Source organism: Arachis duranensis, chromosome 6 (genome assembly GCF_000817695.3).
Source record: "Arachis duranensis cultivar V14167 chromosome 6, aradu.V14167.gnm2.J7QH, whole genome shotgun sequence".
Lineage (NCBI taxonomy): Eukaryota > Viridiplantae > Streptophyta > Magnoliopsida > Fabales > Fabaceae > Arachis > Arachis duranensis.
In genome coordinates, this window is record NC_029777.3 from 101,478,681 (window position 1) to 101,492,325 (window position 13,645).

The following is a 13,645-nucleotide window of genomic DNA, read 5'->3' on the forward strand; positions in this document are numbered from 1 at the left end:
ATCCATCAATCCTCGTGGGATCGACCCTTACTCACGTAAGGTATTACTTGGTACGACCCGGTGCACTTGCCGGTTAGTATTATGGTTGTAAATTACCACATCAATTTTTTGACGCCGTTGCCGGCGATTGATTGTGATTAACAACTGTTAATTGTTTGATTGCTTAAATTAAGCGTTTTAGTTTTAATTTTATTAAAAAAAATTGCTTTGAATTTTCAAAAAAAAAATATATTTACGGTATTTTTTTCCCTTTACGTAATCTTTTTCTTTTCCTTTTCGTTTACCCCCCTCCCCTGTTCTTTCTTTCTCGTTTCCTTTTTTATTTTGTTTAAAAAAAATTATTACTTGATTTTTGAAAAAAAAAATAATTAAATTTTAAATTTTAAAAAAAAATTAAATAAATAACACTAATATTTTTTTTATTGCTGAAATTAAGTTTGGTGTTCCCTTGGCTATTGAGTTTAAATCTTTTTTATGCTCTTTCTTCTTTACTTGCTTGTTAACCACATGGTGCATTTAATCCTGTTTGGTGTTTTGTGCTGAGGAAAAATAATAGAGAGAAATCACGTGGGTTACTACTCACACCCAAGTAGTGATTCATATTATGGTGGATGGAGGAACTATCAAAATTTTGGTTGGCAAAGCCAGAACCAAAGAAACTTCAATGCTCCATGTTCCAACTACCAAGAACCATCATCTTTCTACCCATATCAAGAGCCACCATCAGATATTGAGCCTTCTCAGAAGGAGGGTGTTATGGAAGTAGAAACTCTGAATGCTATTCTTACCCAAAACAAGCTTATGACTCAACAATTAAATCTACTTACTCAACAGATGAGTGGCATGTAAGTCCCAGCTATCAACACCCAAAATCTTCTTCAAGAGGCAAACTCTAAATCCCAAGAAGATCCTAATTGGGAGATGATGATGAGTTTTATGCGGGAAACCAGAGCCTCTATTAGAAACTTGGAAGTACAAATGGGCCAAATGAGCAAGCAATTACTTGAGAGGTCTGCAAGTACATTTTCAAGTGATATAGTGGTGAACCCAAAAGAAGACTGCACGGTTATTCAGTTGAGCAGTGGTAAAGTAGCTGACTCTGAGACCAAGGTCAATGAAGAGTTAGTTAAAAAAGAAAGCCACCAAGAGGAAGAGGTTGAAATTGAGGAAGCTTGCAAAGAGGTAGAAGAATTCAAGGAAGAACACAAGGAAGTAAAACTTGCAAGACCTCTCCCAAAGCCATTACCATCCAATACAACATTCAAGTGGGTAAAATTCCTACCCTTAATCCTTACCTTCCCACTTGAATATGGGCTACTAGAAACGGATGGTCAACTTAGAGCTCTTTGTGGCATTGAGAGTAAGAGGAAGATGGTTAGTGACAAAAGTTGTCACGCAAGGTTCAATATGGTTGCATGCTCCAAATCAAAGTGCAAGGATTGGTGTAGAGCTCACTTAAATGGGTCTAGAAGGTTGTTTGAATGTCTCTGTGAGAATTCAAATTGCTTGCCACCAGGTGGAAATAATGGTGATCCACAAGAAGACGGACGTAAAAGCAAGATTTGGGACCCTGGAATTCATTCCCACAATCAACACTATTGGGGCCTTATCACTTACTTCAATTTGCTCAAAGGCTTTATGTGCCTAGTTTGGGATCCCGGTAGCCATTGGAATTACAAACATTGGTGGAGATTTCTGGATCAGTACAAGCACAAGCCACCATGACAAGGAGCTCACCACATGTCCAACTTAAGGACTTTAACTAAAAGTGCTTGGTGGGAGACAACCCACCATGGTATAATCATTCCTTTTCATTCTTAGTTATTTTTTTTCGTAGTAGCAGTTTTCTCACTTATTTGATTTTTATTGAGTTCTTACTAATTTTCTGATCATGCAGCTATGTTCTCCCAGGAACCGAACACCTCAAGCTATATAAAAAAAATATTTCAAAAAAAAGTCACGCGACGTGACCGCATCAGCGATGCGTCCGCGTCGCAAGGAGAGGGGAGAAAATAAAAACGAACAGAGAGTCACGCTGGAGCGTGGCTGGAGGCGTGCCAGTGGCACAAATCGCCCCACGCGACCGCATCGCCGACGCGTCCGCGTCATGTGGGAATATTAGCCTCCCACGCGACCGCATGACCCACGCGGCCGCGTGCACTGATTTTCGACGTAAAAAGGGTGCACAACCAAATATTGTGCTGAAGTGGTGATGGCTTGGTGCTAGACGCATAATCTCTATCACGCGAACGCGTTGCCGACGCGTCCGCATCATTCTCTTCTGAAGCCACTCACGCGATCGCATGCCCCACGCGACCGCGTCACCCCAAATTTGGCAAATATTTAAATTCGAACAGAGAGTTGTGCAGGCGCGAGGCTGCACTCGCGCCCGAAGCATAACATGGGTCACGCGACCGCATGACCGACGCAACCGCGTCAACTAACTAAAACGCAATCATGCGAACGTGTGCCCGACGCGGCCGCGTCACTTGCGCCGCCTAGTTCCCTTTCTCTCTCTCTCCCAATCCTAATTCTCTCTTATTCTTTTCTCCTCTTATTTTTCTCTCCTCTTAATAATTGTTTCTTCTATTTTCAGTACTTCTTTGCTTGAGGACAAGCAAACCTTTAAGTTTGGTGAGGACGCTGCGCTTATTGGTTTTCTAGTACCAAAAGCGAGGCGAATCATCTTCATTAAGGAGCACAACCTGAAGAATAAAGCGACAGCTAGGATAACTAAGGTGGTTGAATTCCTTTCATTTTTATTCCTCCTTTCTTTTTCTATGTTATGTTCCGGTTTTCTGCTATTTTACTTTGTCTGTTGCATGATTTTTTATTAGTTAGAATTCTAGGACTAGTTTTTTATTTCTTTAATGCTGAAAAGATGTTTCATGTACCACTCACTGAACTTGATTCTAAAAAGAAAAGAAAAAGAACTGATGTATTGCATGAGAAATTGAGTTTAATTTTAAGAATAGTCTTATTTACTTAAATGTGGTGGTATTTTCTGTGATTTTTGAATGCATGATATGAACAGAGTATATTTGAATTTGAATCAAGGGATGTTGATATATAAGGAACAGGAATTTAGAGAATTATTATGCCTTCTCTTAAATAAATAAAAATTTAATCCCTGAAGCAAAAGAAATAGCGAAAAAAATAAAATAAAAATAAGGTCCAAGGCTCTGAGTATCAATGACTAGGGAGGTCAGACATGATTAAAAGCTCAAAGAGTTGTTTCCCTAGTCATATGCTTGTAGTGTGATTGTGTCAAGTAATCCTTGAGACAGAACACTTAGAGTCGAGACCAAGTGCGTTTAACAGAGTATGCCAAAGGCTTTGAGCACCACTGTTTTGGAGTAATTGAAAGAAAAATCAGAACTCAAATAAAGTTCCCCAGTTAAGTGCTTGTGGTGTTTCGGTGTCAAGTAACTCTTGAGACAAAACATTTAAAGTCACGGCTAGACTCAAGGTGCAAAGCACCAAAGAAAAATAAATTAAATGTTGCTGTGTTCAAGGATTAAACTGAAATGTAAAGATCAGAGAATTCATAATATCATCCGGATTCTAAATCCGAATGACATTAACATTCTTCTGATTCAAAGGAGAGTGAGATGCCAAAACTATTCAGGATTACAGTTATAAACCCCACTAAAAAAGAGACATGAGCTTAATCGAACTTTCATTCTCATGCAAATTCACATCCTAAGCTTATATTAGTTTTGGTTGCTTGAGGACAAGCAACAGTTTAAGTTTGGTGTTGTGATGCGTGAGCATCTTATCTATCTTTTCCTAGTGAATTTGCATCTAATTTGTTGAATTTAATTAAGAATTAATTATATTTTAGCCACTATGGATGCTATTTTGAGTTTTGTGCAATTTTATTTATTATAGATAGGGTGGACTGGAATATGCACAAATGACGCGAACGCGTGGACGACGCGGACGCGTCACATGCGCGATCTGCAAAACTACAAATAACGCTGGAGGCAAATTCTGGGCTGTTTTGACCCACTTTCCAGCCTAGAAAACACAGTTTAAAAGCTGCAGAATGGACAAATCAAGTGATCCCCACCCATCAACTGAAAATCTGTTAATTAATTCGAATTTAAATTCAAATCTTATCTTTTAGGAAAAGATATTATTTTTATTTTTAGATAATTAGATTTTAAATTAATTAGGATTAGTTATAAAAAGGGAAGACTTCTCTTCTTTTAGGAAACAGATTACATTAGGGGGATTCTATTAGGAAATTCTATAAAAATTTACATCTCACATTTCATGAGCAACTAATATTCCATTGTTAAGGTTATGAGCTTTGTCTATTTGTATGGATTGATTTTATTACTTTTTCTATTTTAATTTATGTTTTGGATTTATATTTAAGAATTGTTTTCGTTCTTTGTCTTATGAATTTGGGTGGAACGGAAGTATGACCCTCTTTTTATTTGAGTTCTTGTATAACTTGGAAAAACTCTATACTTGAACAACAGCTTGAAAACATATTCTCCTAAATTCTAATTATCTGGATTTAACGGGATATGTGATATATAATCCTTTTATTCTTTGGGTAATTAGAATTTTTGTGGTATGCAAACTGGAATTTGATCATGTACCCTTTAATTGGAATTAATTGACCAAGGAATTAGCAGTTAATGAATTTTAGAGGAGACTAGAAAGGTCTAAAGAATTAGGGTCTAGTCACATATAGTTTGCCATAAATTAAATCCTACATAATCAAAATAGTTAGTAAGAAAAGTTAATCTGGAAAAATAGATAACTCTAAAGCCTTAACTGTTTATCCATATTTTATTCCCAATTTATTTAATTGTCTATACTTTTGATATTTTGAATTCAAACTTAAACATTTTAATCATCTCAAAACTAATTTCTGCTTGCCTAACTAAGCCAATCAATCAATCATTGTTGCTTAATCCATCAATTCTCGTGGGATCGACCCTTACTCACGTAAGGTATTACTTGGTACGACCCGGTGCACTTGTCGATTAGTATTATAGTTGTAAATTACCGCATCAATTAGACATTTAAGTAATTATTTTATATTTTATTTTTTTTCGTAATTTATATATTTATTTTAATTTAAATAAAAAAAAATCTTACCACAATTTAGTCATCAAGCTCGTACTGGGATACGTTAGGGATAAAACACAAGTCAAAATAATCACAACGGACTCAAATTTAATAAGCTGCAAACACATAAACAGGGACGGATACAAGGGGGGCGAGTGGCGGCCTCGGCCCCCCAACTTCTTTTAATAGTAATAAGTTATTATGTATAATTTAATTTTTTTAAAAAAATTATTTATTATTTTGTCTAGTATAAATAAAAATTCAGTCTAATTTAAATATTAATAATTTTTAATATCTACAAAGTAAGTAACAATATTAAAGAAATCTGAAAAATATATTATTACTAATACTTTTTAATTAAACAAAAATTTTCAAATCTCATAATTAAAGTGAATTCTTTTTTTTCTTGTGGCCGTCTTTTTTTATTCATTTGGTATTAATTTTCTCTGTTTCAACTGCTATAATTAAGATATCTTTTTCAACTATAAATATTGCGAAAAATAACTTAGAAACAAAATAAAAGATGAATTTTTTGCTAATTGTCTCTTAGTTATATTGAAAAGAAAATTACTGAAAAAATTAACACAAATTCTATTATTGGTGAATTTTATGATACGAAGATTTGACCACTTCGTTAATAAAAAGTATACACATATTTTTTTTACTTTAAAATATATTCTCTGTCGTTATATTTTTGTAATACATCTTATATTATATAATTTTTTTACATAATTTTTAATATTATATGTGTTTTTGACCCCCCATAATATCATTTCTGGATCCGTCCCTGCACATAAAAGAATTAATTCTGCTGCACTCTCTTTATAATTGCTCTTTTTCTTTTTCACAGTTATTTGAATCCGAAACCTTAATAAATATTTAACCATTTATAGCCATTTTAATTGTAATATCTCTTAAACTCCACAGAAAAATCATGTAATTTAATATTATTTATTTATTACCTAAAATAATAAGCGCTCTGGATCAAGAAACAATGCTCTATTTAATTTGAGGGACAAGAATGACCTAATGAACCACGATTATGACTCTTTGAAGCATGTCTCCAACTCCAACTTTTGTTTGTCTTATAATATAATATAATGCATAATAATTTAGTGAACATTATTCCTTAATAAGTTAGTGGACATTATTATCAAGTTCCAATAACACAAAACTCTATTGGTTTAATTGATTAGTGGGGATTGCGGTAGGAGATAATTCTCTCTTAATTGGTAGACATAGGGAATATCCATTCTATTTATATGTTTCACTTTCCAAGTAGGTGGCTATGTAAAGAGTTAAAATAGAAAGTTTTGACTCTTTCAATGTAGTATCAAGTAATGTATTGAAAACTTAAGAAATTTACATTTTTTTCCTCAAGTTATTTATGATATTATTAAAAATATTTTAAAAATATTTATTAGTAAAACCCTATAATTAATAACGGTTACTCGCTAAAGACTCTCTTTTTAGGTTTGCAATAATTTTTTGATAGTTTTTTTTTTTATTTGGCGTAAGTTGAATTTTTTTTATTTTTTGAGCTCAACAATAATGATCTAATTTTAGACATTTTAATCATATAAATTTTGATACCATGATATATATCATTTTTTTTCAAAAGTTTAAACCGATAGAAAGAGACATACAAATAATTATATTTCTAACAGGATTCATGTAACAAAGTTAGAGATGCAAATGTTGCTACAAAACACCAGCTAGGATAAATTAAACTCAGCCAACCTTCCATTTAGTCACAATAGATTCACAAGTAAATATATCACACTACAAAGCATGCACATGGATACTGCTAGCGGCGGCAAATTATTGTCTGTTGTTTCTCCATCTGCTGTAATTTGTCAAGATAGTTGCGATTGCATACCGAGCCCTTCAATGTGACGCAAAATCGGTTGGTATAGCATCGATTTCATGCAATCCCGCCGCTAACCCCAACTCTATAACATATAATTGCAAGAAAAACATATCAAATTATCCAAAATCAAGAAAAATAGAAACCTGTGAAAAGAGATTGGAAGCGCGTGAACCCCTGTTTTCTGCTCGTCCGTACGCTGCTGTGTCACTGTGGAGTTGTGTAGCTGCCGACCCATCCTCCTTTCACCGCTATTGACCGTTCTCCTCTAATCTATAGTGCGTGAAACCCCTCCTCCACGGTATGCAAAACCCACCTACGTTCTCTGATCCACCATGGGCGTCTGTGCTGTCTTTGAGTCGCGTGGCTACCGATCCATCATCCTCTCACCGTCATCGACCGTTCCTCTCTCCTCTACCATGTGTGAAACCCTTACTCCTTCCTCCATCGTGCGCGATCTCATCTATTGTGGCCTCTCCCCTATCACTAGTTCATTCTTTCACATTGCTATTTCTTTCTTGTTTTCATTCTTGATCACTTACAAAATTTGAATCTTATTTTTCTCAAGATTTGTTTATATCTTCTTGGTATAGATTATGCTTTCAGGTTACTTTGACTCAAATTTTGTTTATATCTTCTATTAATTCAGGTTAATTGTGGTTGTTTATTAGAGTTACAATTTTGAATGTACTACTATTTTGATTTATTGTGTACTTTGTAGTGAATTTTTTAGTTGGAATAAATAGATGCAAATAGTTAATGATTGTTTGATCGTTTGATTGATTCAGTTTCAATAATTTTATGTTATTTACAATTTAACTCCTAATGCTAAAATAATCCTTAAAGCAGACATGCTTCATCAAATTCATCAAGAATTTACACATTGCTTCATAGATCTATAGAAGAATAGCTTTTAAAAACAACAGAATAAAAATTATTGTTTCAAACTAACTAGAAGAATAGCTTTTTAAAAATAACAGAGTAAAAATTATTGTTTGAAACCAAAAGGTTAAAAGGGGTGACAGAAAAACTAGAGAAAAGTGATAGAGAAATAGTATTCCTATTCATCTTTGTATACTTGTGAAACTTCTAGTAAATAGATAAAGTTTCAAGAAGAGATTATACATATGTATGTAACAGTAAAATTAGAGTAAAGTTAGAAATTGTATTAAAAATCAAATCCTTCTAGTCAAAAATGGATGAAATCTATTTACTTCTTCATTCATATTCATTATAATGTCCTAAATTCTCTGTAGGATGTATTGAAGACTTCCAACTTCATATTGTAATAGGATTATGTTAAGAGGAGTTAGAATGTTAAAGGACCTCCAACCAGAAATCATAAACATTGAATAAATTGAATGTCACCTTGTTTGTCTGAAATTAAGTTTTGTATCTTCACATCCTTTGTTGATAAAGTTTGCTTTTATGTTTAACTGGGTTAAAAGAAGACTTCACAAAATCTATTAAGTAAAAGCAAATAAATTTAAATGAAACTTTTGTATTTGATTAAGACAACTATTCCATTTTGGTATAGACATTTCTTCTATATGAGCTCGATCACTATTGATAAGTCTTGCTGCTTCCAGCTTTGCTTCTAGCGGTGAGATAACTCTATCCTTCATCTTGCATTGAGTCTGACAAAATTAGTTTCTAATCACTCTTATGTCTAATGACACAGTAGGAGAAGTGCAGGAAAAATATTGTGAATCGATCGAAATAAGTATATACCCACACTGGCAGTTCGAAAAGCTTGGCAAGGCGAAAGGAAGAAGAGGTAATTTACGTTTGAATTCACCCTTTGAACTATTTCTACGTCTATATTTTTCTTAATTGCATGGAATACGGTACTGTCATAATTTATATTGTTACAGTTGAAACTACAAGGGAGGATAGTCAGTAGAGGGGAGTTATGGACCGTAGTGTACAAAAGAAAAGATGGCTCCTATATCCATGAAGAAGCTGGACAATTGGAGTAAGTACTATGTCATCTTTCATTGTTGTATCTGGTTGGTTTCAATTATAATTTTGGGTTAAAAGTCTAATATTGTTTACCCTAGCCTGCGATGGCTTATGTATGCTGATTTATGTTTAATTTGTAGGAAAGAATTGTGGAGATCGAACAACAAGATGAGTCTTCTAGAGTGTTGTCTTAAAATGATTCACTTGCTCAAGTTCTCGAAAAAGAGAAATCAGGTAGAGTGTATGGCATGGGTTTTAGACCGACTCTTAGTTAACTCTTCAGTCCGAATGCGTATCCGCCGGGCAACGGAATTCAAATAGAGGAGATCCAAAGCTAAGGAAGCTGCTTGAACTACAGCTAGAGTTGGAAGCTGAGAAGTTAAAAAGGAACACTATGGAGGATGAAGTAGTAGCAAAGAGAAGAAAAAGAGGCAGGCAATGGAGAGTGCTCTGAGATATCTATTTAAACGGTCAGGTGAGGAGCTGGCACCAGATATCGCTAGCTGCAGGGATGAATTTCGTGGAAGGACAAAGCAAAAATTAGTATATTAGGGATGGAATTATTTAGATTTGGAGCAAATATTTTTTGAATTTGACTATGCAACTCTTAACAATAGATTTACTTTACTGATTTTTTTATAAATATATGAATTTGTTTCATAGTTATATATATATTTTTTTGCTTTTTCCATCAGATTAGACTTTTAGATGAAAATTAATAAGATTTGTAATATTAAAAAATCCAAAAAGCGCAAAAAATATACCTATAATATTTAAAAGAAAAACAGCGCTTTGTAAATAAAAAATACAATTTTTGCGGCACTTTGGCGGCAATTTTAAAATGGCCGGAAACAAGTTTAAAATTATGTGGCAACAATTGTGGCATATTGAAAATCGCCGCAAAAAAAAAAAAACTAGAAAAAGTACTCAAATAGCGGTGGTATATAGTAGATTAGTAGGTATATATTTGTTTAGATTTAATTACTCTGTTGATTTCTATAGTTTTGCAAAATTTTTAATTAGGTCCCTATACTTTTTTTCCTTTTAATTAAGTCTTTGCACCAATTTTTTTTAATTGAGTTTTTATACTTTTTTTTTGTCCTTTTATTTGAGTCTCTGCACTAATTTTTTTAGTTGAGTCCCTATATAATTAAGTCAATTACTATCAAGAGGGACCTAATTGAAAAAAAATTTGGTGCAGGGACCCAATTAAAAAAAATGTATAGGGGCCTAATTAAAAATTTTGCAAAACTATAGGGACCAACAAAGTAATTAAACATATTTCTTTGCAACTATACTACGTGTACACACTAAAGTCAGCCACTGGTATAAATTACATGCTAAAATATAAATATACATTGAAAATAAATTAAACTACACATATATTTATATACAAATATATTGATGGCTAGTTTTAGTGTATAAATAGCATTTTTATTAATTTGAAGTATGTACATTTCTTTTCATCAAATGATATAACATGCATGTTGCAAAAATAACCAATATATATATATATATAAGACTCTTAAAAAATACATTCCGTCTCTAAATGTTATCCTAACTCACTCTAAATTTTGATACTCTAATGGATGCTCCAGATGAATCATAGTTGTTACATAGCCACTTCTACGGCCACTACAAGAAAAAAGGCCTATGGCTACGCTTTTTTTGCCACGCTTTAAAAGCGTGGCCAAAAGTGGTCAATGACCACACTTTTGTGAGGGTGGCAATTGAATAGTGATTTGGCAACGCTTTTTCTTGCCACGCTTCAAAAACGTGGCAAAAAAGGTCAACGGCCACGCTTTTGGAAGGGTAGCAGTTGATTGGAGATATGGCCACGCTTTTTTGCCACGCTTTTAAAGCATGGCCAAAAGTGGTCAATGGCCACGCTTTTGTGAGGGTGGCGATTGCATAGTAATTTGGCCACGCTTTTTCTTGTCACGCTTCAAAAACGTGGCGAAAAGGGTCAACGGCCACGCTTTTGTAAGGGTAGCAGTTAGTTGGAATGGCCACGCTTTTAGCGTGGCCAAACGGTTTTTGAAAAAGAAAACCCTAAAGCAAGCTTCGATCTGAAAACCTTTTGGCACTCTCTCGCTCATTCTCAGCTCTTACCAAGCTAAGTTACCATTGTCACTCAACTCTCAACTCCATGGCAACCCTTGAAGAGTTCAGATCCCCGCCCTCACCAGCATTGTCCTCGCTGTGCCATTAGCCTCTCCTCCGCCTCGTCTCCTCCTCGTTACTAGCGTCGTCCTCGTTAACCTCGTCACTAGCGTCTTTCTCCTCGCCGATCTCCTCTGCATCGTCGCCAGTGTCGTCTTCTCTACTCTCCTTCGTTGTGGTTTCATCACTTTTGTCATCGCCTTCCTGCTCTGGCCACCATACATTGCGATGGCCACTGTCTTCTTTGTCATCCCCTCCACCGCACCTCCGCCTCGCATCTGCTACATCCTCTCCACCGCGCCTCCGCCTCGCATCTGCTTTGCTCTATTTTCCCTGCTGGGCATTCGTCTCTGCCATTCCCTGCCTCGCCGTTTTTGTTTTGCTCGATTCTCTGCTGAAAGGAATCGATAGATTGCCCCCAGGGTTTCTTTGAGGTTTGTACATGTTACTTTATTCAATTTCTCGTTTACAATTTCTCGCGAATTAGGATGGATTACTGTTTATGTCGAATTTGATGCTTCGGATTAGGTTTGGAGTGTTTAACTAATTTTAGGGTCACATTAAATTGTTTATGTCCAACCGAGTGCAGGAAATAATTGTTCTGTGTGGCTTGATTGATGTATGTGTAAAATATATAGTTTATTTTTAGTGACATTTCTCTTTTAGTTGTGATCTCAAGTAAAAGCAGGAAGAGTTTTTTTTTTTGTTATTTAATCCTTAACTCATTCGGATGGTAATAACATTGTTGGATTTGCCTAGTGATGATAACAATCAACCTTCAATAAAGAGGAAATTGATCCATAAATGGGTGGCTGTTATTTCTGTGACTTTCTCAAAATCGATTTCCCTTGCTATGCTAACTTCCAATTCGAATTGGCTTACTTTTGGTTCAAAACATCTTCTATATTGAAAGAGCCTTCTGTCAAAAGTTTTGAAAGTATAAAAAACTGTTATTTCTCTCTAGTCTCTAGATAATCTGTTGTGCCAAACATGCTAATATTTTCTTCTTTTCCTGTGCAATATTCAGGCTGCATCTAAAGTTCTTGCTCGACAGTTGGTAAGGCTTAGGCAGCAGATTGCTAACCTTCAAGGTAGTTGAGCTCAGATGAGAGGCATAGCAATTCCACTCATCATCATCAATCTTTCCCTTCCCTTCCCCTGTTCCAATTCCCTGCTTCCCAGGTTCCCCTTTCATCTCATTAGATTTTATTTCTGTTTGATTAATCTAATTTAGCTCATTTTGTTTAGCTTGTTTAGTTCAACTAATTTAGTTTAGTTGAATTAGGTGGTTAATTAGAGAATCTGGATTGGTTAGTGGATGTAGGTTTTGTTTTGTTTACTGCTGCTGTTCGGAATGAATTTGTCTTTCCTTTGAATGTTGCGCTGGATGAAACAATTATAATAAATTATATATGTCACTAACTATTGTTTGATTTGTCTTGTAATAAAAATTACATACTATAATTGTAGGTTTGGTAATAAAAAAGGATTGAAAATTTATATTATGTAGCAATGAAGATCAAGTAAGGAAAATATTTTTTTAATTTAACAAGGCTTTCGCCACGCTTTTAAAGTGTGGCGGTATATCTTGCTAAAAGCGTGGCCGTATCTCTCCCTATCGCCACGCTTTAAAAGCGTGGCCGTATCTCTTGCTATGTCACGCTTCAAAAGCGTGGCCGTATTTCTACCTATCGCCACGCTTCAAAAGCGTGGCCATATCTCCCACATATGGCCACGCTTTTAAAACATGGCTATATCTCCCACATACGGCCACATTTTAATGGGTGGCCATTTGTAAAAAGTGTGGCAAAAGAAAAAGCGTGGCGATAGAGCAACCGCCACCCTTTCAGACGCTACCCTTTCAAAAGCGTGGCGGTAACTCAAAAAGCGTGGCGAAAAGCTATCGCCACGTTTTTTTCAGCTTTTCGCCACACTTTAAAAACGTTGCAATAGACGTGTTTTCTTGTAGTAGGCATGATAAATTCATCAATATTGTATGAACATGCAATAATTTTTAAAGTGCGTTATTAGTTGAAACAAACCCATGACTTATTTATGAGATTTGTTAGATAGTCATATGATATTTTCAGTGTGGTTTTGCAAAAATAATTGATGGTTATGAAATTCTGATTTTACTATTTTCAATATTTTCTTGATGAAATCTTATTTTTAATCTATATCTTAGCACAAAATCATCCACTAAATAAAATTGTTGTATAACAAATGGGAGGTAAACAATTATGTTTCAGCTGACATCAACCAACACTACAAGAAAATAGAATATTTGTAACAAAAAATTTGTATCAAATTTAAAATTGTTACAAATTACAGTTTTTTCGTAACAATAATTAATTATTGTTACAAAATAAGAATATTTTGTAACAATGTGATTGCTTTTGTTACAAATTATGTTGGCTTTCGTATCAAATCGTTGTTTTGTTGCAAAATGTTATAATATTTTGTAACAAAAGATTATATTGTTGCAAAAATTCATAACATTTTATAACAAAATATCTATTTGTTTCAAAATTACTAATCCTAATAATTTCTCTCTCTCCCTCTCTC